Here is a 23,701-nt window from a genome sequence, read left to right as displayed (position 1 = left end):
GAGAGGAGAGGAGAGGAGAGAATCTCTCGTCTGCCCTGAACACAGAGCCAGATGCAGGGCTCAATTCCACAACCCCAGCAAAAACCAAGAGTTGGTTGCTCAACCAATTGAGCCATCCAGGCGCCCCTGCCATAAGTCGCTTTTAAAGGTAAGAAAATAGTCATACAAATATATAGCTGAACATGTGAATTTCAGTACTTTCTGATAATCAGCCCTGTTTTAAAGGCTTCTAGAGTTCTTTCAAAAGCAGGTCATTGGTGCTGTTATTTGGTATTTTGTATATTGTTAAAACTTCACGCAAATGTAGAGGTGTACCGAATTGTGCACTTTATTTTTTTTTGAATTGTGCACTTTATAGAATCTTGTATGCCAACATGATCACTTTTCCAAGTATCAATAATCATTGTATTGTGAGATACATGTTATCATGTATACAAAACTTATGTCTGACTTGTCTGATTAGAATGTGAAATTTAACAGTTTTCAGTAGTTACTTCTCAACGTTCTAATCGACTAATACCCACTAAATGTATATTTAAGTCCAAATGTAAAATCAGTGGGTTGCTTAATCAGCTTTACAGGTGTAAGTTAGGATGCAGATTCATATCCCTTCTCTCTCCAGAGAGGTGACTTGGTGACTTACTCCTCTTTCAGTAATGTAGTAGAGCCTATTTGGCTTAATCAGCATGGGAGTTGGAGCAGCCATTTGAAATATTGAGTGGAAAAGTTCTTTGTACTTGGAAAAGTCAGGAGGCCAGGAGTGAGAGACATATCCACATCCTTTCCCTGGTGGCCCCTCACCTGTGAATTCACACCAGGGTGGTAATAAAATTGTAGGAGCTCATTTTATGTGAAATCATTAGCAGCCTGAGAATTTGGAGCTAGCTGCCTCTCATACTTTAAGACACTAGAAAGTGTCATTTATAAGCATGGAGGGGCCTGAAAGCAGGCAGAACAGGCTTGTAAACTGTAGCTTTAGGCTCTGGACAGTAATCGGTTTGTAATATAGTTTAGTCTTAGGCTGTCAGAACCACAAATGCGCCTTTTAGTGTTGCAGGCAAATCCCATGAAGTATTTGCCTATAAAAGGTGGAGACAATGGCTAGTTATTTCCTATTTTGTTGTGATATGTTATTTTCTTTTTGTGCCTTCACGGATGAGGGTGGAGGGGAAGGGGGCCATGCTGCTAGTGGAACAAGTGAAACTCTGAATATTTTTGTTAGTTTTTAGGTTGCCTATGATGATGGTATAACTATCATAGCTAATATGGAGGTTTGACTTTCATACAGCTACTCGTGCATGCTTCCTGCTTCTTTGTGTGGCTGACTCTGAGTTCCAAGGCTGGGGCAAGTGTGTGTGACAGGCAGAGCCCTTGGGGCTGGGGGAGTAGGGAAACATTTCCAGCTTCCATTGGCTCAGAAGATGGAGAGTTCCCCAACATGAGGGCAGAATTCAGTTTCTTGGTCACCTGTGGAAATAACAAATGCCCTCACCGTGGACCAGCCCAGCTTCAGGATCTCGCCTGATAATCCCAAAAATAATTCTTTAACTGAAGCCATGAAGAAACCAGATTAGGTGAGATTTCAAGATCCAATTTTGCAGATCGAGAACAGTCTACAGAATCTGCCTAGGCAAAACAGTGTATATATCAGGATGCTTCAGGTTTTGCCTCCTGACCAGTACAAATGTGACTGTTTAAAGATTTATTTTATTATTATTTGAGACAGAGAGCAAGAGTGTGTATGTACACAGGTGAGCTGAGGGAGGAGTAAAGGAGGGGGAAATTTACATATTAAATGGCACAAATCTTTGGCCAGCCACTAAGCTGTCTGTTTGTGTAGAGGAGCTTCCAGTGGAACTGGTGAAAAAGCAGTAGCTGGAAGCTGAAAGAACTGAGTAGAGATCTTAGCTGCTGTTCACCACAGAGGAGACAGAGTGTGGTATTTGTGTTCAGACAAACCAACTGTCTGAACAGTTGGTTAGTAAAAATCACCCTTTAGATAAATTAATATACAGAATATAGAATCTATATAACATATTAATCATTATGTCCAAAGGCCTATCAAAAATCATTGTATCAAATCATGTTGTATACTTTAAATGAATACAATATTATATATCAATTATATCAATAAAATTTTAAAAATCACTATATACATGAAACAAGAGGGGAAAAGCACTTAATTGAAGCCAAACTCAAGATCATTCATATGTTGTAGTCAACAGATAAGGATGCTAAAACATCTATCATAAGTATGTTCAAGGTCTTAATGGTAAATATATACACAATGAAAGAGCAGATAGAGAACGTCACCTTAAAAATAAATACTATTAAAAAGAGCTGAAAAGGGATCCCTGGGTGGCTCAGCGGTTTAGTGCCTGCCTTCGGGCTGGGGCATGATCCTGGAGTCCTCGGATCGAGTCCCACATCAGGATCCTCGCAGGGAGCCTGCTTCTCCCTTTGTCTGTGTCTCTGCCTCTCTCTCTCTCTGTCTCTCATGAATAAATAAATAAAATCTTAAAAAAAAAAAAAGCTGAAAAGTACTGGTTTCCAGGGGTTAGAGGAGAGGAGGAAATAGGTAATGACTATTTTAATGTGTTTAGTTAGGGTTTCCTTTTGAGGTGATGAACTTTTTTTTTTTTTAAGATTTTATTTATTCATTCATGAGAGGTACAGAGAGAGAGAGAGAGAGAGAGAGAGAGAAGCAGGCTCCATCAGGGAACCCGATGTGGGACTCGATCTGGGGTCTCCAGGATCACGCCCTGGGCTGAAGGCAGGTGCCAAACCGCTGAGCCACCCAGGTGTCCTGATGAACATGTTCTTGAACTAGATAATGGTGCTGCTTGTATAATATTGTGAATATATTAAATGCCAGTGAATCGTATGCTTTAAAAGGTTAAAATTAATTTTATGAAAAGAGAGCTGAAAAGTACCTTAGCTAAATTGAAAACTTACTGGATGAGCAGAATAGCAGGTTGTAGACATCAGAAGAGTCAATGAACTAAAAAATAGACCAATAGTAATTACTCATTTGATGAACAGAGAGAAAAAAGATTGAAGAAAAATGAATAGAGCCTCAGAAAACTGTGGGACAATATCAAGCAGTCTAATGTATGTAATTAGAGTTCTAAAAGGAAAGAAAAGAGACAAGAGGCCCACAAAATATTTGAAGGAGTAATAGAAACTTCTCAACTTTTTTTCAGAAACTTCCCAAACTTGAAATACATTAGCTTACAGGTGACTCAACAAACCCTGAGCAAGATAAATATCTTTCCTCTCTCTCTCTCTCTCTCTCTCTCTCTCTCTCTCTCACACACACACACGCACACGTGGCATGTTGCTGAAATCCAAAAATAAAGTCTTGAAAGCAGCCAGAGGAAAAGAAGATACATTACTTATAAGGGAACAGTGATATGAATGGCAGCCAACTTCTCATCAGGAACAATGGAGAGCCGGAGATAAATGAATTGATGTTTAAAGTGCTGAAAGAAAAAAGAAAATGTCAACCCAGAATTCTGTGTTTGGCAAAACTGTCCTTCAAAAATGAAGCTAAAATAAAGACCTTTACGGAAAAGAAGAACCTGAGAGAATTTGTTACAAGGAAATCTGCACTATAAGAAATGCTAAAGGAAGTTCTTTAAGCTGAAGAGAAATAACCCGATAATAACTTGAGTATACAAAAAAGAATGTAGATCACCAGAAATGATGAAGAGAAGAACCAGGTAGATTTGTATGTGTTGATGTGAGCATGTAATAACCATAAAAACAATAAATATTCATATAGCAAGTAGTGCTCTAAGTGCCATATATATATATTTAATATATATATATATTATATATATTTAAAGATTTTACTCATTCATCCATGAGAGAGAGAGAGAGAGGCAGAGACATAGGCAGAGGGAGAAGCAGGCTCCATGCAGGGAGTCTGATGTGGGACTTGATCCCAGGACTCCAGTATCACTCCCTGGGCCAAAGGCAGGCGCTAAACCACTGAGCCACCCAGGGATCCCCCTGCCTTAGATATATTATTTAACCCTTCCAACAATCACATGAAATGGGTACTATTATTAACCTTATTTTGTAAATGTGATAACTGAGGCACAGGGTAATTTACCTAGTGTCACATAACTAGTGGGGGTCATATGTAGGATTCAAATCCAACATTCTGATTCTAGAGGCTGTCCTCTGAACCACTCAACTCAAGCCAAATTGCCACTTGATATATTATTACCTAAACAAAGCAGTGTGCATATACTAGGATCTTTATGTAAATAAAAATATATATGAAGAGGGAAGCCCCAGAGGTGCAGCAGTTTAGTGCCGCCTGCAGCCTGGGGCGTGATCCTGGAGACCTGGGATTGAGTCCCACATCAGGCTCCCTGCATGGAGCCTGCTTCTCCTTCTGCCTCTGTGTGTGTGTGTGTGTCTCTATGAATAAATAAATAAAATCTTAAAAAAAATATATATGAAGATATAAATTATTTTTAGGAAGAATACATAAGAAAAACCTTTAATGGCAGTCATCTTTGGGGAAAGATTGAGGGCTTGGGGTATGAAAGGGGAGACTAAAGTTTTGAATGTTTTTTTAATGTGCTTATATCACTTTTATTTTTGAAAAATAAATTTTAAAGATTTTGTTTATTATTTTAGAGAGAAAGTGCATGAGCAGAGGGAGGGCCAGAGGGACAGCAAGAGAATCTTAAGCAGACTCCCTGCTAAGAGTGGAGCCCAACGCAGGGCTTCATCTTATGACCCTGAGATCGTGACCTGAGCTGAAATCACAAGTTGGATGCTAAACCAACTGAGCCACCCAGGTGCCCCTTGAAAAATAAATTTTAAAATGTCATGAAATAGGGCAGTCTAGGTGGCTCAGCGGTTTAGCGCCACCTTCAGCCCAGGGCATGATCCTGGATACCCAGGATCGAGACCCAGTTTGGGTTCCCTGCATGGAGCCTGCTTCTCCCTCTGCCTGTGTTTCTGCCTCTCTGTGTGTGTGTGTGTGTGTGTGTCTCTCATGAATAAATAAAATCTTTTTTTAAAAATGTCATGAAATAGCTGGGAAAAAAATAGAGATATGTGGTAGAGGGTAGGGGAATATAATCTGTTTCTGCCTTATAGGAAATTTGACAAAAATGAAGAAAATGTGGACTGGGAGTCAGGATTCTGGGTCAGAAAGAAAGGATGTCATTTGACAAAGGCTACCATGGAAGTGTCAGATAATGTTACTAGGTTTTTGACACTTTTCTCCCTTTCCTATATCTTCTCTATCCTCAGACTTTCCCCTCTTATGTAGGAGACAACTCTAAGGAAGCACCTCTTGCTTTGAAGTTTTCTCCTCAACACTACCATCTCAACACACATTCTGGCTTAATTCTTACTCGGAGCTGCTGACATTAGGGCCCCTGGCTGGTTCTGCTTAAGGTTACTTCACTCCTAAGTGGTAGAGCCAGGATTTGAACAGGATGGTATGATTCATAGGAGCCCCCTCAGTGACTATGAAGTCCTGTGCTGGTTGGCATCACATCAGTTAACCCTATCCATTGCTAGATCAGGGAACCAAGAAGGAGAGGGGTGGGTAGCACGGGTGGCTCAGCGGTTTAGCGCTGCCTTCAGCCCAGGGCCTAATCCTGGAGACCGGGATCGAGTCCCACGTCAGGCTCCCTGCATGGAGCCTGCTTCTCCCTCTGCCTGTGTCTCTGCCTCTCCCTCTCTCTCTCTCTCTCTCTGCGTCTCTCATGAATAAATAAAAATCTTAAAAAAAAAAAAAAAAGAGAGGGGTATGTACCTCTCCCAATATGAAACTAAGAGGCAGAGTTGGGATCTCAACCACAGGTCCCATTCCAACGGTAGGGCTCTTTTGACAAGACTATGCTGACCTAGTTTCTTGTGTTTACCCTTTCACCCAAGGCTAAATTGTAGTTCACAATCAATCAGATTTTGAAGAATCACCCATTAAAAGATCTTAAAGATGACAGTGATAAATGCTGTTAGAAAGCCAATAATCTGTGGTGTCTGAGTAGCTCAGTTAAGTGTTGGATTCTTCATCTCAGTTCAGTACTGCTTCTCCTCTTGCTCATGCTCTCTCTCTCTCACTCTCTATCAAATAAATCCTTAAAAATACATTTAAAAAATAATAAAACCTATAATTAGACAAGCAGAAATACTAAATAAATAGCTAAGTATGTAACTGTCCAGTCTGCTAAACTGTCTTATATGATCTGGGGGTCTTGAGTTCAAGCCCCACATTGGGCTCTGCATTGGGTATGGATTATACTTTTAAAAAAAAAGGCCTGGCCGGAGCCTGAGTCCTGGCCTCCTGTGTCACGCTCTTACTCTCCGAACAGCATGAGTTCACCACCCACTCTACCTTCTCTTCCAACTACAGGTCCCTGGGCTCCGTGCATTCGCCCAGCAACCAGGTCTGGCCGATCAGCAGCAGGGCGGCCAGCATCTATGCAGGTGTGGGGAGCTTGGGCTCCTGGATCTCCATATCCTGCTCCACCAGCTTCCAGGGTGGCTGGAGGTCTGGGGGCTCGGGCCTGAGGATGGCCCGAGGTCTGGGAGGCAAAGGGGCATCCAGGGTGAGAAGGAGACCATGCAAGACCTGAATGACCACCTGGCCTCCTACCTGGAGAGGGTGAGGAGCCTGGAGGCTGATAATCAGAGACTAGAGATGAAAATCCGGGAAACCTGGAGAAGAAGGGACCCCAGGTCAGAGACTGGGGGCATTACTTCAAGACCGTCGAGGACCTGAGGGCTCAGATCTTTGCAAGTGCTGTGGACAATGCCTGCATCGTTCTGCAGATTGACAATGCCCATCCTGCTGCTGACGACTTCCGAGTCAAGTATGAGACAGAGCTGGCCATACACCAGTCTATGGAGAGTGACAACCATGGGCTCCACAGGGTCACTGATGACACCAGTGTCACTCGGCTGCAGCTAGAGACAGATTGAGGCTCTCAAGGAGGAGCTGCTCTTCATGGAGAAGAACCATGAGAAAGTAAAGGGTCTATAAAACCAAATTGCCAACTCTGGGTTGACGGTGGAGTTGGATACCCCCAAATCTCAGGACCTCAGCAAGACATGGCAGATATCTGGGCCCAGTATGACGAACTGGCTCAGAAGAACCGGGAGGAGCTGGATAAGTACTGGTCCCAGCAAATCAAGGAGAGCACTACAGTGGTCACCACCCAGACCGCTGAGATAGGAGAAGCTGAGATGACTCTCACGGAGCTGAGACATACCGCCCAGTCTTTGGAGATCAACCTGGACTCAATGAGAAACCTGAAGGCCAGCTTGGAGAACAGCCTGAGGGAGATCGAGACCCACTATGCAATGTAGATGGAGCAGCTCACTGGGGCCCTGCTGCACCTGGAGTCTGAGCTGTCTAGCTGTCCCAGACCCAGGCAGAGGGGCAGCGCCAGGCCCAGGGGTATGAGGCCCTGCTGAATGTCAAGGTCAAGCTGGAGGCTGAGATTGTCACCTATCGTCGCCTGTTGGAAAACAGGGAGGACTTCAGTCTTACTGATGCCCTGGACAACAGCAACTCCTTGCAGACCATCCAGAAGACCACCACCTGCAAGATCGTGGATGGCAAGGTGGTCCCTGAGACCCAAAGACACCAAAGTTCTGAGGCGTTGAGGCAGCAGAAAGAGCGTACCCTTTGAGGAGCAGGAGGCCAATAAAAGGTTCAGAGGTTTAAAAAAAAAAAAAAAGAGGGATGCCTGGGTGGCTCAGCGGTTGAGTGTCTGTCTTTGGCTCAGAATGTGATCCCAGAGTTCCGGGATTGAGTCCCACATCAGGCTCCCTGCATGGAGCCTGCTTCTCCCTCTGCCTGTGTCTCTGCATCTCTCTCTCTCTCTCTCTCTCTCTCTCTCTATGTCTCTATGTCTCTCATGAATAAATAAATAAAATCTTTAAAAATAAAGAAACAAAACCAATCTACCAGTCTTCACTTCACGTTAATGAACAGTATAGCCTTCAAATTTATCATCCAAATATGGACAGTTTTGAGAGTGAAAGGGATGCTATTAATACTGACACTGGGACATCAGGAGTCAGCCAAGACCATCACACAAGCCAGGGCTTGTGGTCAGTCATTCTATATACATAGTATTTTATTTAGTGCCCATACATATGTATTGTTATTTGTAAATTCCGTTACTCTTTGGGATGCAAGCCTCCAAAGTGCAGAAATAGTTCTAAGCCTTAATCATACATTGTTTCGTAAATATGGGCAACCATAATAGCAACTACTTGGCTAAACTGATTGGCTAAATCCAATCAGTTCTAGAACATAAGCGTTTGTAGTAATTCTTAAAGGAGTGCTCCAGTGGTTTAGCAATTATTTAAATGCATTTATATATAACACATGAAACCAAAAACAAAAATAAAATAAAATCTAAAACCTATCCTTTTTGCCTACACAAGGTGACTGTATTTTTAGAAATACAAATTAGTGTACTCATTGAGCACATGAGTACATTGGTGGAAGTGGATATTGGGACAAAACATTTGAAATTGAAATTATCTGGGAAAATTCTAGGTATGTGATTGCTCTATGTGTAGTTGAAAATGCATATTCTCTAAGTAATGTAGAGTTTAATTAAACAGAAGGATCTCATTTTAATCTAACTTTTTATACTTATAAAATTGTTTCTAGGCACCTGGCTGGCTCAGTTGGTGGAGCATGTGACTCTTGATCTCAGGGTTATGAGTTCAAGCCCCAGGTTGAGTGTAGAGATTAGTTAAAAAAATTATTTTTTTTTTAAAATTTGATTCTTTTACTTTTGGTGGCTTTTTAAATTTTATTTTTAAAATTCCCCCCCTCCCCCGGCTTTTTTAAAATCATGAGCTCAAAGCTCAAAACAATTTTTTTTTGCATATGAGGCAGTTTAATAGACTGGACAGTTGCATACTTAGCTGTTCAGTGTTTTTGCTTATCTCATTATGGGTTTTATTTTTTTAATATATATTTTTTATTTTTTAAAGATTTTATTATTTATTCATGAGAATAGACAGAGAGAGAGAGGCAGAGGCCCAGGCGGAGGGAGAAGCAGGCTCCATGCAGGGAGCCCGACGTGGGACTCGATCTAGGGTCTCCAGGGTCACGCCCTGGGATGAAGGCAGGCGCTAAACCGCCGAGCCACCGGGCTGCCCCAATGTATATTTTTTTAAAGATTTTATTTATTTGAGAGAGACAGTGAGAGAGAGAGAGCACAAGCAGGAGGAGAGGCAGAGGGAGAGAGTGAAGCAGACTCCCTGCCGAGCAGGGAGCCCAGCGCCCTTCATTATGGGTTTTACAAATCATTTAGTCTGGCTCAGTCAGCTTAGCCTCTGCCTTTGGTTCAGGTCATGATCTCAGGGTCCTGGGATGGAGACCCGCGTTGGGCTTACTGCTCAGTACGGAGTCTGTTTCTCCCTCTCCTGCTCCTCTGCTTGTGCTCTCCCTCTGTCAAATCAATGAAATCTGTAAAAAAAATACTTTAGTTTGGAACCAGATATATTTAGCTATGGCTTTTGTATACTAATTGACAGAAAATATTGTTGTTAATGTTTAACAATCTCCACCATGTTAAGCTGAAGATATTTTTTGTTTGTAACATATCCTTTTTTTTTTTTTAATTTTATTTATTTATGATAGTCACAGAGAGAGAGAGAGAGAGGCAGAGACACAGGCAGAGGGAGAAGCAGGCTCCATGCACCGGGAGCCTGACGTGGGATTTGATCCCGGGTCTCCAGGATCGCGCCCTGGGCCAAAGGCAGGCGCCAAACCGCTGCGCCACCCAGGGATCCCTGTAACATATCCTTTTGTGTCTTATTTAAATCTATATCTACTTGCTTTAAATAGTTGGGATTATTGCAAAGGGGAGTGGAAAATATTATAAGTGTAAAAATGAGGGTTTTTTCCATAGTGTTCTATTGAGTAGTTGACATGTGAAAAAATTCAGGTTTTCTGCCTTTCCACCTTCTAGTAAGCTGTGCTTCTGAAGAAATATTCCTAACAACACACTGCAGTATGTCAGAAACTGCTACATTACGGATGCAACATCATCTGAAAGGAAAAATTGAGTGTGGGTTTGAAGATGACAAGTGATGAAAGTAGCCCCAAAGTTGTTGATTAGAAAGTGAAGGCCTGGAACTAATAACTTAATAGACAGAGCCCCCTGCTATTTTATCTTAAGGACTGTAGGATTTTTACTATTCTGGCAATATGTATGTGTGTGCCCCGTTATGTACATAAATACACACGTGTATGTGTACGAATATATGATGAGGTGCAAAACCAAACTACTCACTGATACATTTACTAAAAATACATTTCCTTTATGGGAGGACTTGCCAAAAAAAAAAAAAAAATTCAGTGCCTAGTATTACCCTTGTTTCACGTTTATTGTTTTTCTGACATAGAGCTTATATTGTTTGGTTTTATGACTGTATTGGCAAATCACAAATGTGAAATATATATAATTTTTGTGGAGTTTCTTATGAAAATTCTTGCTTTCAGTCCTGCTGGGAGTCTTTTTTCCAATCGGCAGTGCAAACATAGAATCATGCATTATCTGTAATTGATACAACCCCAATTGATATAGTATGCTTTTTGCTGATTTTAAAATATGAAGGTCACCTGGCTGGCACAGTCAGTAGAGTGTACAAGTCTTCATGTTGAGGTTGTAAGTTCGAGCCCCACGTTGGATATAGAAATTACTTAAAAATAAAATCTTTCAAAAATATATGTGTAATCATTTATAACCTAGGTCAAAATGAATTGTAAATGGATAAAGTAGAAATCCAAATTAACCAAAGCTATATTGTATTGGCATTATATGCTGCTTTCCTTTATTTATTATATCAATTTAAAAAATCACTTTATTTATTTAAATAATCCTACAACAGAAGAAGGGATGAAAGTACAGAAATAAAAAGCCCAAGGTGAACTCAGTGGAGTTATGAGTTTATGAGATTGGTGCATTTTCCTTTTATGAGATGTCAATTCAAATTAAAACCTCAAAAATTGAATTAGAAAATAATGCTTCCCAGTTTTTTGAAGGAATTTTAATTTTTTTTATTTTTCAAAGATTCTGTTTTTAAATTTTTTAAAGTAAACTCTGTGTCCAACATGGGGCTAAAACTTATGACCTTGGGATCAAGAGTTGCATGGTCTACTCACTGAGCCAGCCAGGTGCCTCTGAATGGAATTTTTAAATAAAATGTGACAATGCAAAAAAATGCATACCTGTGTTAATGAAAACCCATAGAAGACAGATCAGAGATGACTTCCCCAGGAAGAACTCTTAGAAGGGTCCTAAGTTCTTGGGCACAGTGCAAGATTCTGAGAGATTGTTGGGAAACATCCTGATTTTATGATCTCTGACTGTAGGTAGATTTGGTTGAGAAGCCCACACTCACTGGAGAGGGGCAAAGGCCTCATCCCATGGGCATTCTGACCCTTCAGTACTGCATCTTTGGCTAATGTATGTCTCTTGTGAGGATGGGAATATGCAGTCATCATTAGCCAAAGCAGGCATGGGAGAGCTTGGCAGTGATCATAGCGGGTTCCTTGAATCTACCACCAGCATGAAAACCAGAATATTGGCCCCTTTCTAATCTATTGAACTCAAGTGTTCATTGGGCGTGGCCTTCACAAGGACTTTGGCCCTGGGCTTATGAGGTTCCTCTCAGGTACTTACTTGTCTCTGGATTTCCCAGAGTCATCCCTTCACCCAGAATCTTTGACTTTTCTCTGGAGAGAAAAAAACAGGTCTGTGTGAAGGAGCTAGAAGGCTTGGGATACTGTGCTTCTGTCTGATTTCTGAGATAGCACCTAGTGGGTAGTAATGACATTCCTACTCCCAGCAATGTTTGCACATAGCTCTGGTGCTGAAAGCTCAAGCATTGATTAAATTATATCCATGTGTTCTGAATAACCAGAAACATTTAAGTTTACAGATCATCAGGCTTTTCATCAGCATGATTTGTAGTCTCTGTTACCTAGTATCTGTATCTATAGCCTCAGGTTTTCTGCCAACATCTGTATCTTTGACAAGATAGAGAAGGGATAAAAAAAAAATAAAAATAAAAAAAAAAAAAAAAAAAAGAGAAGGGAAAAGAAAGGAGTTGATTCAACAGGTTAGAGCCTGAACCAAGGGACACATGTATCTCTGACACATATGCAAGAAATTGTCTCACTTTTATATTTTTTATTCATAATTACATTAAAATTTAGTCATATGCTATAGAAAGTTGAAGTATCACACATGAGCAGCCATCACTCACTACCCCTTTGTGTCTCATTTTGGATCATTTGGCTCCCAGGAAGTGAGCTGGAAATTAATTTGAATTATAATTAAAAATGAATTATAAGAGTCATTTTTCTAGTCAGTACGTTACATGTTAAATTTTGTTTTATAAAACTGTTGTTTCTTTTAATATGTGTGGGGTGTGTGTTGGGGATGTTTCTGGGCTCAGTATAAAATACGTTTCTTCCTGTGGGTTGTAGTAAAAAAAAAACTTTGGAAAATGCTGCATTTGAGGAATCTTTGGTCCAGGGAGATGGCTTTCTTTTGGGTGTATGTGGGGCACCCACAAGCTACGAGCAGCGTCCTGCGTATTTTTCCTGTGGTTGTGGAGCTCCTTAGTTTAAACTCAGATTCTCGTCCAATGAATACTCTGTTACGTAACTATTTGGGTATAGTTAAACCAGCACTTTAGGACATTGTGGGGTTGAATGGGTTTCTGTGGGCTCTCCTGAGACCCTAACCATCATTTGTAACATCTTTTCCATGGGGAAAAGTGCATTTTAAGCTCCAAAAAAGCAAATTCTTGGTGCATTTATTTTAGCAGAACTCTGTCATAAATTAGGTACTACTTTTTTACACTTTCTGTATATTTAGTAGTAAAATATATTTGTACCTTAAACATTCCGTCACATTCCTTTACCCCTTTTTAATTTCTTATGAAGAGCGATGTGTTCTAGGAGCTCTGGGTGGCCGGGGGTAAGTGATGTTGCTGACAATGCTTCTGAAGAGGGAGGCTGGCAAGTTCAAAGGTTAGAACATCTGCATGTCTGCACCCTTTAACGAGCCTCAGAAGTTATCTTCCCACATTCACAACAATTTATAATCATCAGGCTCCTTTTACCATTGAAGCCAGGATGGCCCTGTATTAATATAAGGTGTTCTTTACAAAGGCACATTCATACTGGATCTGCCTGCTGTTCTTTCCGCAGGCATTGATTGAGTACCCCTTCTGTGAGAGGCACTATTCTAGGTCCTGGGATAAGACAGTGGGCAAGGTGGATCGGGGCCCTGCCTAGGAACTTCCTCTCCAGTGAGCCTGCCCTTGGTTGGTCTCCCACTCTGATCTTTTGTCATGGGGCTTGTTGGGGGTCAAGCTGTGCTACAGATTTACCCTTCCAGTATGATAGCTGGGCCCAAAGATGACTCTGTCCTCACTTTCAGTTGGGCCAGGTGTCAAGCATGTGAAAGACTTTTAAGAGAGAAAGGAATTCCTTCTTGGGAAACGGTATATTATTTGAAGAACAAAAACCTTACTAAGATTTTGAGAGCCCCAGCTCAACAAAACAGTAGTTGGGACACAAGCTTATAGACAGCAGAGAGGACAACATGCATCAAATCAAGATTTATTGCTCTAGTGTCTAAACAGCCTACTTAGAGAAGCACCCCACCCCCATCTATAGCTTCCCAATTCCATAGTATCTAACATTTATCTATGAAATCTATCCATGTTACATGTTGCCACCCCCCACCCCCAACACAACTTCATGCTAGGAAGAACTTATTTTACTGCCTATTTTTCCTGAGGTTTATAAAAACGAAATGTGTGAAGGGAATGTATGCTGATTCTCTTGGGACTAATTAAACAAACAGACTCAGGGAAAGAAAACAGAGAAGATGTAGGATAGTTAAGATGTAAAAAATGTAATTTTCGGGATAACAGCCGTCAATTTTTCCACTCGAGTGTTTTTCCGAAGGGCAGAGGGCAAAAAGCATCTTACGTTCTCTCAAAGCTGAGACACATTTCAACATGGAGATATTAGAAGCAAATTTGGTGCCCAAGACAGGTGCCAGATTTTAATTACAGTTGGCATTTCTGAGCATGCTTTTGGCAGAGGTGGCCATCTCATTGGAAAAGCCATAGATTTTGACACTAGCAGTATGGATGCCCAGTTAAAAATGATTGAAAATAATTTCCCTCCTATTTTCATCATGTTAGTTTTGAGAGAAAACTTTAGTGGTTAATATTTAAACAGGAAATTCTCTGTTCAGAGAAAACAGTTGTTCATTGGAATTGTCTTGGTGGTTTGGAGCATTAGTTCTGGGGGTAATAATTTTTATCTTAGAGCCTTTGAAAAACCCCAGTTAAAACAATAATATAGGATGTTTCATTATAAGAAAAGAAGTTGGCATGTACCAGGTTTTCCATTAAGTTCCAGGTCACAGACAAATAAAGAAAGTATGTTAGGGAGAAAAATCCTTTTTAAAAATAATTAGGGAGCTGTCTGTTTTGTTCACCAGATGGAAAATCCGTAGTTGTGGGTGGTCTGTGTTGGAGAGGGCATCTCACAATTGGCAGGACCATGCCTTTAACTTTTCAAGTCCTAGGACAAAAATTTGAACAGCATTGACTGTTCAGAAGGCTCCTAATATGTGTTAGCCCTTCCTAGGGCTCTGCTTCCTAAATTTTACCATTTTTTAAAAGAGTATATAGGTAAAATGATTATGGAATGCCAAAATAAATGGCCTATTGTTCTTTGAATTCTGAAACAGTTTTCCTGTCAGCCCTTGTTTTCTGTGACTTCTCTCACTGTCAATACATTATGATGATAATGTGATTAGTGGAACTGCCTGCATTACTATTTAGAAGCCCCTTTTTATTACACTAATGTATTCCAGAGCAGATAGGATGGCCAAATGTGCCTGAAGCCTAAGAAATTGTCCTAAGATTGTTATTTACTGAAGAAGGATATTGGGCCTTCATCAATGTTTAAGGTCTTTTATAAACTTGCCTTGATTATCTGATAAAATTAATTCAGCAAAAAGATATATAAAGCTTTTCTCACCACTTTCTTGGACTGATAATAGAGAGTTAGCATCTAGCTTCACTAGTGTTTTTTTTTTAATAAACTAGTAGTTTTTTTATATGCATCAAAATATCATTTTTAATCCCAATAACATGTTACATGGCTTTACATCTGCAAATCAGACTTTGAGATGAATATGTTTTATGTTTGAACATAAGGGTGTACATATATGTTTATATTAACATTTCATTCATAAGTTTAACCCTTCCCAAATAAAAAACTGTTAAAGATTATAGGACAGTTAAATTGATAAAAATCGTTTTTGGATGCATAAATGGGTAAACTCTCAAATTGAATGGGGAAAAAAAAAAGCCCTGGGACGTAAATCATTTTTCTCGGACAGCAAATGTTTGGCTTTGGCTGTACTATGATATTCTGCCTATGTGTAATAAAAACGGCAATGATTTATTAGTTCCATATCCCCCCAGCACAGATGCTGCACAGTCTGTCCCTTTTCTGGGCACTAAACACTGGGTTTTAAAAAACGTAATTTCACTCAAGTTTTCTGCTTGTGTCCTGTGTTGTACTATTAATAGCAACCCTTTGTTGCTGGTGCCAGCTCTCTTCTAGCATAAGACAATGATGCACAGCGACCAGTTTTAACTAAAATACTGTAATTGGCACCCATTTTTCATATGATAGTCCAAGTAGTGCAGTTCTGTGAAGAATACAAAGACCCTTAAAAATGATGTAATGAAGGTAAAAAAGCTAAACACGTGTAACAGTTCAGTAGATTTTAGTGAGCTATACCTTTGCAATGTCATGGTTTCTTTGGCAAATCTTATTTATTTGCTGTTAAAAGGGGGTGAGGAGTGGGGGAAAATTTGAAACATTGATCAAGAACTTACATATTAAATATTCTATGATTCTTCATGAGAAAAATATTTTCCTAGAGGGGACATAGTAAAGAACAGTGTTGGAAACAAGCTTTACCCTCTTTTAGCCTCACTGTTCAGGAACCAGGAACTGTATTGCTAATTCTCATTCAGAGATGAAGTTGAGTCTTGGTTTGGCCAAAGGTAGGTGTCTTCTTTTGAGTAGTGAGGTAAGCATGGAAGCCTCTGTGTTTGGTGTGTTGTTCTGGTCATTGCACCACTCCATGTTTCGTGGCTGAAATCTCATTGATTCCATCCAACTCCTTAGATTCTGCGTATTTCTACCATGGCTCCTGGCCATTCCATCCTTGCTGCTCTCCCAGCTCATCACTATATCCTCTTGCCTGGTCTCTCCTCCCTCCTGTCTGTCTTCCAAAGTGAAGTCTCTGAATACAAATCTCATTGCTCTACTCTATAAAAGTTGAGTAGCTCCCAACACTAAAGAATGGAGACCTTACGTGGCCATACAGTAGCCTTTATACTCTGTCTTGAAACTACCTTTCCAGAATCATTTTCCAACACCATGTACCTGACCCACCAGTCACGTTAAAACTCTTAATGGGGCATCCCTGGGTGGCTCAGTGGTTTAGCGCCTGCCTTCGGCCCAGGGCGTGATCCTGGGGCCCCGGGATCCAGTCCCGCATCGGGCTCCCTGCATGGAGCCTGCTTCTCCCTCTGCCTGTGTCTCCGCCTCTCTCTATCTCTCTGTGTCTCTCATGAATAAAAAATTAAAAATGAAAAAAACCTCTTAATGTTAAGATTCCCCAACCCTGGCTCTTGCCCATCTCCTTGCCGTTGCTTAGGCACTTCCTTCTCCCTATAGTGCTCCTCTTCCCATATTCTACCTGGTGAAATCCTAATCATATATCACCTTCGTCTCATGACATCTTAGCAGTCACTCACACTCACCCTGATAAAGGACACTCTTCCTCTGCATCCCTATAGCTTTACTCATGTTTATTGTTTTTTGTGCTCTATTATGTCTCCTATATTAGGTTAAGTCTCTTCAAGGATAGCGCTAGTCCTTGTACCTGTTTGAAAGCCAGCACCTGTCTTGGTGCTGAGTGTGCTACAAAAAGAATAAGTATTTTTTTGATTTAATGGAATTCTAGTTTGTGGCCTTCTATCAGTTAAGATTCTTGGTTAAGCAACAGATACTGAAGTGGGCTCTTTTAAGGTAACAGCAACAACAAAAAAAATTTTTTTTAAAGTAAAGTTCTACATCTGATGTGGAGCTTGAGCTCAGCACCCAGAGTTAGAGTCACGTGCTCTACCGACTAAGCCAGCCAGACGAAGAAAACAAAAATTGCTTTTTTATAAGTTTTTTTTTCTTAGATTTTTAAAAATTTATTTGAGAGAGAGATAGCAAGAGGAAGAGGGAGACCAGCCTTCCTGTTGAGCAGGGACCTCCTCGCCCCCCCCCCCCCCCATGTAGGGCTCAATCCTAGGACCCTGGAATCATGACCTGAGCTGAGGAAAAGGCAGATGCTTAACCAATTTAGCCACCCAGGTGCCCCAAGGCAAGAGCAGTCTTAAGCAAGAGATACCAAATTTGGCTTTTTTAAGCAAAAAGGAATTTATTGGAGGGATATGGACACACTCATAAAATCATTGGGAAGGCAACCCTAGGCATTTTGGCATCAGCATGACTCCTTCGTCTTGTCCCAGCTCAGCCATCAGAATGGAAGTGCTGCCAGCATGTTCAATCCTTAACTCTATTCAAAATGTTAACTGTGGGGATGACGTGTTTGATTGGTCTAAAATGGATCCACCCTTTGGCTCTCAAAGAGTGGGGCATCTTGATGTTAATTCCAGAAGACAGTCAGTTGTGGGTAGGATGACGCAATTCCTCAAGAGGTGGGGTGGATCTTGGGGCGGATGGTAACCAATAAATGTTCATATGGGACTGAATGAATGTTCTGTTTCTAGCACTCAGGCACCCTGACTGGCCTGTCTGATAAGACCTGTTAGGGATTCTGAGCAAGACTTTCTACCCAAAGGAGAAGAAAGTCCTTTATAAGAATGCATATATTCCTGGAAAAGGATAACACAGACCCTGCAATTCACCCTCTCTCAAGCCTGGCTATGTGGCCTGTGGATGCAGGGTTTGGAGTAGGCTTGGGCAGCTGAGGTAAGAAGGGGCAGTGTACATGCCAGCAGTACCATTCACCCTGCTCAATGGTGTCATGGTCATACTTGTAGTAAAGCCATTCAGGGGCCTTTGTGCAAGAATGGTCAGGTTCTTAGCTGGGCCCTAGATGTGAGGATGCCCCTGAAAGTTGTTTCTCCTAAGAAATCAGTCAAATCAAGATGATGGGTACCACTCTCCCAAGTGGAAAGGGCTGTGTTGGCCAATGTGGGAGTAGTTGCAGTCATGAACTCAGGGAGATATGACCTAAAAATGATGAACAAGTGGCAATAAAAGAATATTTCCACCGTGAGTAGGCTTTGAACATGCGTGGTAGAAGGGATGTGATACTGGGGAGGCAGGAAGTTATGCAGTGTGTTGAGAAGATAAGTCAGTTGAAGGCAACAGTTTGTGTGGGGACTGGTGAGATATGAGATTGGAAAGTTGTGTTTGGGTCAGAGTGTGGAGAGCCTAGACTTATAGGCTACTGATTTTAGGCATTGCTTTCTAGGCAAGTAGGAGCACCTGTAGATTTCAGAATGGGAGTATGGTAATGTGTTTTGTTTTTGTTTTTGTTTTTGTTTTTTTTTAAGATTATAGTTAAGTAATAGGTCACAGAGGAGTCTTTGTCATGAGGCAGATAACCTAGGGACAAAGATGGCTGGCCAAAAAAAAAAAAAAAAAAAACACTTTGGGAGGGAGCACCTAGGATCTTAGTCTTAAAGTTACTCATTTGTGGGGAGCCTACGTGGCTCAGTCAGTTAGGCATCCAACTCTTGATTTTAGCTCAGGTCATGGCGTCAGGGTTGTGAGTTTAAGCCCCACATCAGGCTCAGCACTGGGTGTGGAGCCTACTTGAGATTTTCTTTCTCCCTTTCCCTCTATGCTGCCCTCCTTCACATGCACCTGTGCTTTCTCTCTCTCTCACAAAGTTTAAAATAAAGTTAGTTGTTGGGGCAGCCCCCCGGTGGCTCAGCGGTTTAGCACCACCTTCGGTCCAGGGCATGATCCTGGAGACCTGGGATCAAGTCTCATGTCAGGCTTCCTGCATGGAGCCTGCTTCTCCCTCTGTCTGTGTCCCTGCCTCTCTCTCTCTCTCTCTCTCTCTCTCTCTGTCTCTCATGAATAAATAAAATTAAAGTTAGTTGTAATTCCAGGGAAGTATCTGTGCCTCAGTTTTTTTATCTGACGGTAATGGCACCATTTTTATGATGATGAAATGAAATAATGATGTTTCACTTTAAAATGTCTCCTTAATCATGTGCATCTATTTGAAAATTTAAACTACTACCTAAGGGGCTCCTGGGTAGCTCAATTGGTTAAGCATCTGACTTTGGCTTAGGTCATGATCTTGGGGTCCTGGAATTGAGCTCTGTGTTGGGCTCCCTGCTCAGTGGGGAGTCTGCTTCTTCCTCTCCCTCTGCCCCTCCCCCTATTTGTGCTCTTGTACCTCTCTTTCTCTCTCAAATAAGTAAATATCTTTTAAAAAATAAAACTAAACTACCACATAAGAAGCTGATTATTTTCTCCTTGGCTTTCCGTTTGTTCTGTTTTTTTAAATTCTTTTTTCCTCCATGCTAGTTTTTATTAACCTTGCCTTATACTTGAAATCGCATAGTGCTCCAGATGTCCTAGTGGACCAATAGTGTAGTTTTGGTTTACTTGTTCTTTCTCCTGATCAAATTTAGACTGATTTTAGTGATAGCTAGGCACAGTAGGCTAGGTGCCCATTTCATTCAAACATATAGAGTAACTTGTATATAAGTCAGGGTACAGGTTTGGATATTGTAACCAAAAGGCCCCCAAATACAGTGCATTATCTAAGATAATTTCTCTCTCACTTTAAGTATACGTAGGTGGTAGAAACTGTGATGGCTCTATGAAGGCCCAGGTTCCTTTTATCTTGTGGCTCTTCCTTCCTCAGCATCTTACTACCTAAGAAGGCTGCTCTGCTCTGGTCCATGACACAGGAACCTGGAAGATGTGCAGGATCTTCCTTTTACTTCTGCTCCATACTTCTGCTTATCCTGACCATACCCCATCCACCAGAACTTTGTCTCATGAATATACCCAGACACAAGAGAGGCTGGGAAATGTCATCGTTAGATGGGAAATCCATTAGCTTCTTCCTGGGTCTGTCCTGGTGGGCAGACAATGCCACTGTAGTATTTACACACCAGAGCTGAGGGATAGCTAAAGGATGTTTGGGCTGAGACAAACACCGAGCTTAGATGTACAAGTTGGCATAGGCACCACATATACAGGACTGAACCAGGGACATGAAGAGGAAGGGTGGGCAGGGTCTTGGGTCTTGGGGCCTCCACTCAAGTGCACTGAGGCCCACATGTGGAGGGGTGGCCATGTTCAGCCCAGATCATCAGGTCTCAAGTTGTTTCTTGTGCATTATATTAGCCTGCTTCCCTGTCATCATAGTCTTGATTACTGTCAAGGTCTCCAAAGAAATCATCTCAGAATAATTCGTGAAAGTGGGCAGAGCACAGAGCCTCTGACCTCAAAGCCCAGAGTGAGCCACATTGAAACAACTCACAATTTTAAAACTAAGTATTTTAACAAAACTTAAATGTCTATAATGAGAAATAACAGTGCTGATATTAATCCTGTGGGGTCAAACCCAGTGGTTAATCTCTTCAAACTTTGCTCTGCCACACATATTTCAGACTGCTCACTGTGTTATCTACTTTTATGCTTCAAAACCGACCTATAGGGATCCATGGGTGGCTCAGCGGTTTGGCGCCTGCCTTCGGCTCAGGGCATGATCCTGGAGTCCCAGGATCGGGTCCTACATCGGGCTTCCTGCACAGAGCCTGCTTCTCCCTCTGCCTGTGACTCTACTTCTCTCTGTGTGTCTCTCATAAATAAATAAAATCTTAAAAAAAAATACAAACAGTCCTATAAGCTTGGTCCTGTTATCAGCCCCATTTTATAGATTAGGAAATATGTTTACTAAAGTTAAATAAAAATAAATAAATAAAAAATAAAGTTAAGAAATTTGGCCAAGGTTACTGAGAGAACAGGTAAAAAAACAAGAACAACAAAAAACTGCACCTGTGTACCTAGGTCTGCCCAACTCCAGAACCTGTGTTCTGAAACTTTAACCTGTGCATTTAGCATGCATGGGGGAAATGGGGGCAATGCCATACACTTACAGTGGAGTTCCCATGGCGATGCTCCCTGCCATCATCCTTTGGTGATCCCCTCCTTTCTTTCTGTCATTCAGTAAATATATACTGAGCCTCCCTCCAAGGTTGGCACAGAACTCTGAGTACATCATCTCATTTAACTCTGATTAGAACAGGTGTTGTGACTCCTGTTTCATATTGGATGAGCACAAGACCCAGAGGGTTAAGGATCTTTGCAATGGTCACATGGTGATGCTTGGCAGAACCAGAATTCTGGCCCAGACCCACTCCAAAGCCCATTCTTTCCATGCAGTGACCCATCTATCTTGAGAACCCCTCTTCCTGCCAGACCGAAGTAAATAGATCTTAAATGTTCTTACTTCATGCACACAAAAATGGTAATTGTGTGAAGTGATGGCTGTGTTAACCTTACTGTAATTATTTTGCAATGTATATGTATATCAAATCATGTTGTATATCTTAAATTTACACAAAATTATATGTCAATTATATCTCAAAGTAGGGTGGGGGGAAAAACTTAGAAGAGTATGGTAGGGGGATCCCTGGGTGGCGCAGCGGTTTGGCGCCTGCCTTTGGCCCAGGGCGCGATCCTGGAGACCCGGGATCAAATCCCACGTCAGGCTCCCGGTGCATGGAGCCTGCTTCTCCCTCTGCCTGTGTCTCTGCCTCTCTCTCTCTCACTGTGTGCCTATCATGAATAAATAAAAATTAAAAAAAAAAAAAAAAAAAAGTATGGTAGGTTCTACAGTGTTGCATTTTGTTACTGTCAGTACAGCTATGTTCTTTTAGGTGTCTGCACACAAAATGTGACTCCCAGAAGCCAGGACAGTGGCCTCTGGTGGGTGGAACAAGCGTGTGGGTCAGTCAGTTCTGGGCATCTTTCTTCCCTCATGGGCCACCGCACACATGTACTGTAGGATACTGCCTCAGATGGCTGGAGAAGTGCTTCGAGGTATGCTTGCAATACTAACCACTGTGTTTGTTTTAGGAGGATTAATATCAGCAGTTATTTCTCATTATTATTCATAATTCAAGCTTTCTAAATCCGGTTTGTCTCTTGGGCTATGGCATAATATGGGGAGGGGGGTTCCTCTCATCCCAGTAAATGACACATTATGGGTTGGTGCTCCATGGAACTTTAAGTATTTGAAGCATGGAAACTGTTGGCCTTGCTTCTGGTGCCTGTTGTCAGTGTGTGACGTGGCCCTCTCTGGGTGTCAGGCAACAGGGATGGTCTCACACGATGAACACGAATACCACTTCTGTTCCAGTAGACTTGAATTTTTCTTTTTAAGGTTTTATGTATTTGAGAAAGAGCATGAGTGGGGGTTGGGGAGAGGAAGGAGACTCCCTGCTGAGCACAGAGCCCAATGCAGGCTCCATCCCAGGACCCCAGGATCATGGCCTGAGAGGAAGGCAGATGCTTAACCGACTGAGCCACCCAGGTACCCCTGGACTTGACTCTTTACAGAGCATATCCACACAGATGATCTCATTGCATTTTTAGCAACCTACTCTGAGGCAGACAAATATTGTAGCCCTGTATTATAGTCCGACTGATGCTCTGACATTATATTCTTGCCCACAGTCCATTACTGGAGAATGCTTACTACCCTGCATATCCAAGGGCTAACCCTGATAGTCCCTAAACACTTTCTTTAACTGTTAAACTCTTTAAGTGTCCATGTTTTCATACAGAGGGGAAAGGTGCTTTTGTGGAGGTGGCACAGTCTGGACCCAGACTCCTACACTTCATCCCAGCACTGCCACTATAGTGAACTGGCTTCACTTCTCTAGTCCAGTTGCCTTTTCTATGCAATGGGGATGATAGTACCTACCTCAGAGAATTTTTGTGAGGATTCGGTGAGATAAAATTGAAAGAACTTGGAACAGGTGTGGGCATAGTGTGATGTAACTGTTTATTATTGTTATTAAAGTGAAAAGGGAAAGAAGGAGTGAGACCAGGTGATCCAAGGAAAATCAGCCTCACTTACCACTGCACAAGACCCTAGTGTGCTGGGGCTGCTTTTGACTATGTAAGCCCTCTGAGTTACCATGTACCCTGGCCTAGGACTCTGCAGCACTGTATGTGAAGAACGTAGGTACCCTCCCTTGCTCATTCTCATGTGAACTGTTCACCCTCCTTTCAGTGACCCCTTCTCGGAGCAGGAGGAAATGATGAAATGAGTCATTGTCTCTCCAGGTCACCTGGGGAGGGTCCTTCACCTTTCTGAGTCACTTAAGCTGGAAAATGAGAGTTGGAATATGTACTTTTCAGCTATAACAGACTATCCACATCTTGTTCTCTCTCAGTACCTGCACAGGAATAGTGATGCCCAGCCATAGAGCTAATTATCCATGCCCCACCCCCACCCCGCCTAAAGATTTAACACCAGAGAGTGGGCAGGTGTAGATTGTAGGGCTCCCTGTT

At 41.7% G+C, this 23,701-nt stretch overlaps 1 protein-coding gene and 1 pseudogene across 6 annotated transcripts in view; both read left to right on the top strand.

The window, feature by feature from the left end:
• CLYBL (citramalyl-CoA lyase) overlaps positions 1-23,701 on the top strand; it is a 301,132-nt gene that overhangs the window by 22,162 nt on the left and 255,269 nt on the right. The window lies entirely within an intron of this gene.
• On the top strand, positions 1,363-7,939 carry LOC144287770 (keratin, type I cytoskeletal 18-like; annotated as a pseudogene). Its single transcript, XR_013355529.1, has 2 exons — positions 1,363-3,722; positions 6,389-7,939. The product of XR_013355529.1 is annotated as a keratin, type I cytoskeletal 18-like (transcript).

The sequence above is a fragment of the Canis aureus genome, chromosome 17 (assembly GCF_053574225.1).
Source record: "Canis aureus isolate CA01 chromosome 17, VMU_Caureus_v.1.0, whole genome shotgun sequence".
NCBI classification, from domain to species: domain Eukaryota; kingdom Metazoa; phylum Chordata; class Mammalia; order Carnivora; family Canidae; genus Canis; species Canis aureus.
This window is presented reverse-complemented; position numbering and strand designations above follow the sequence as displayed.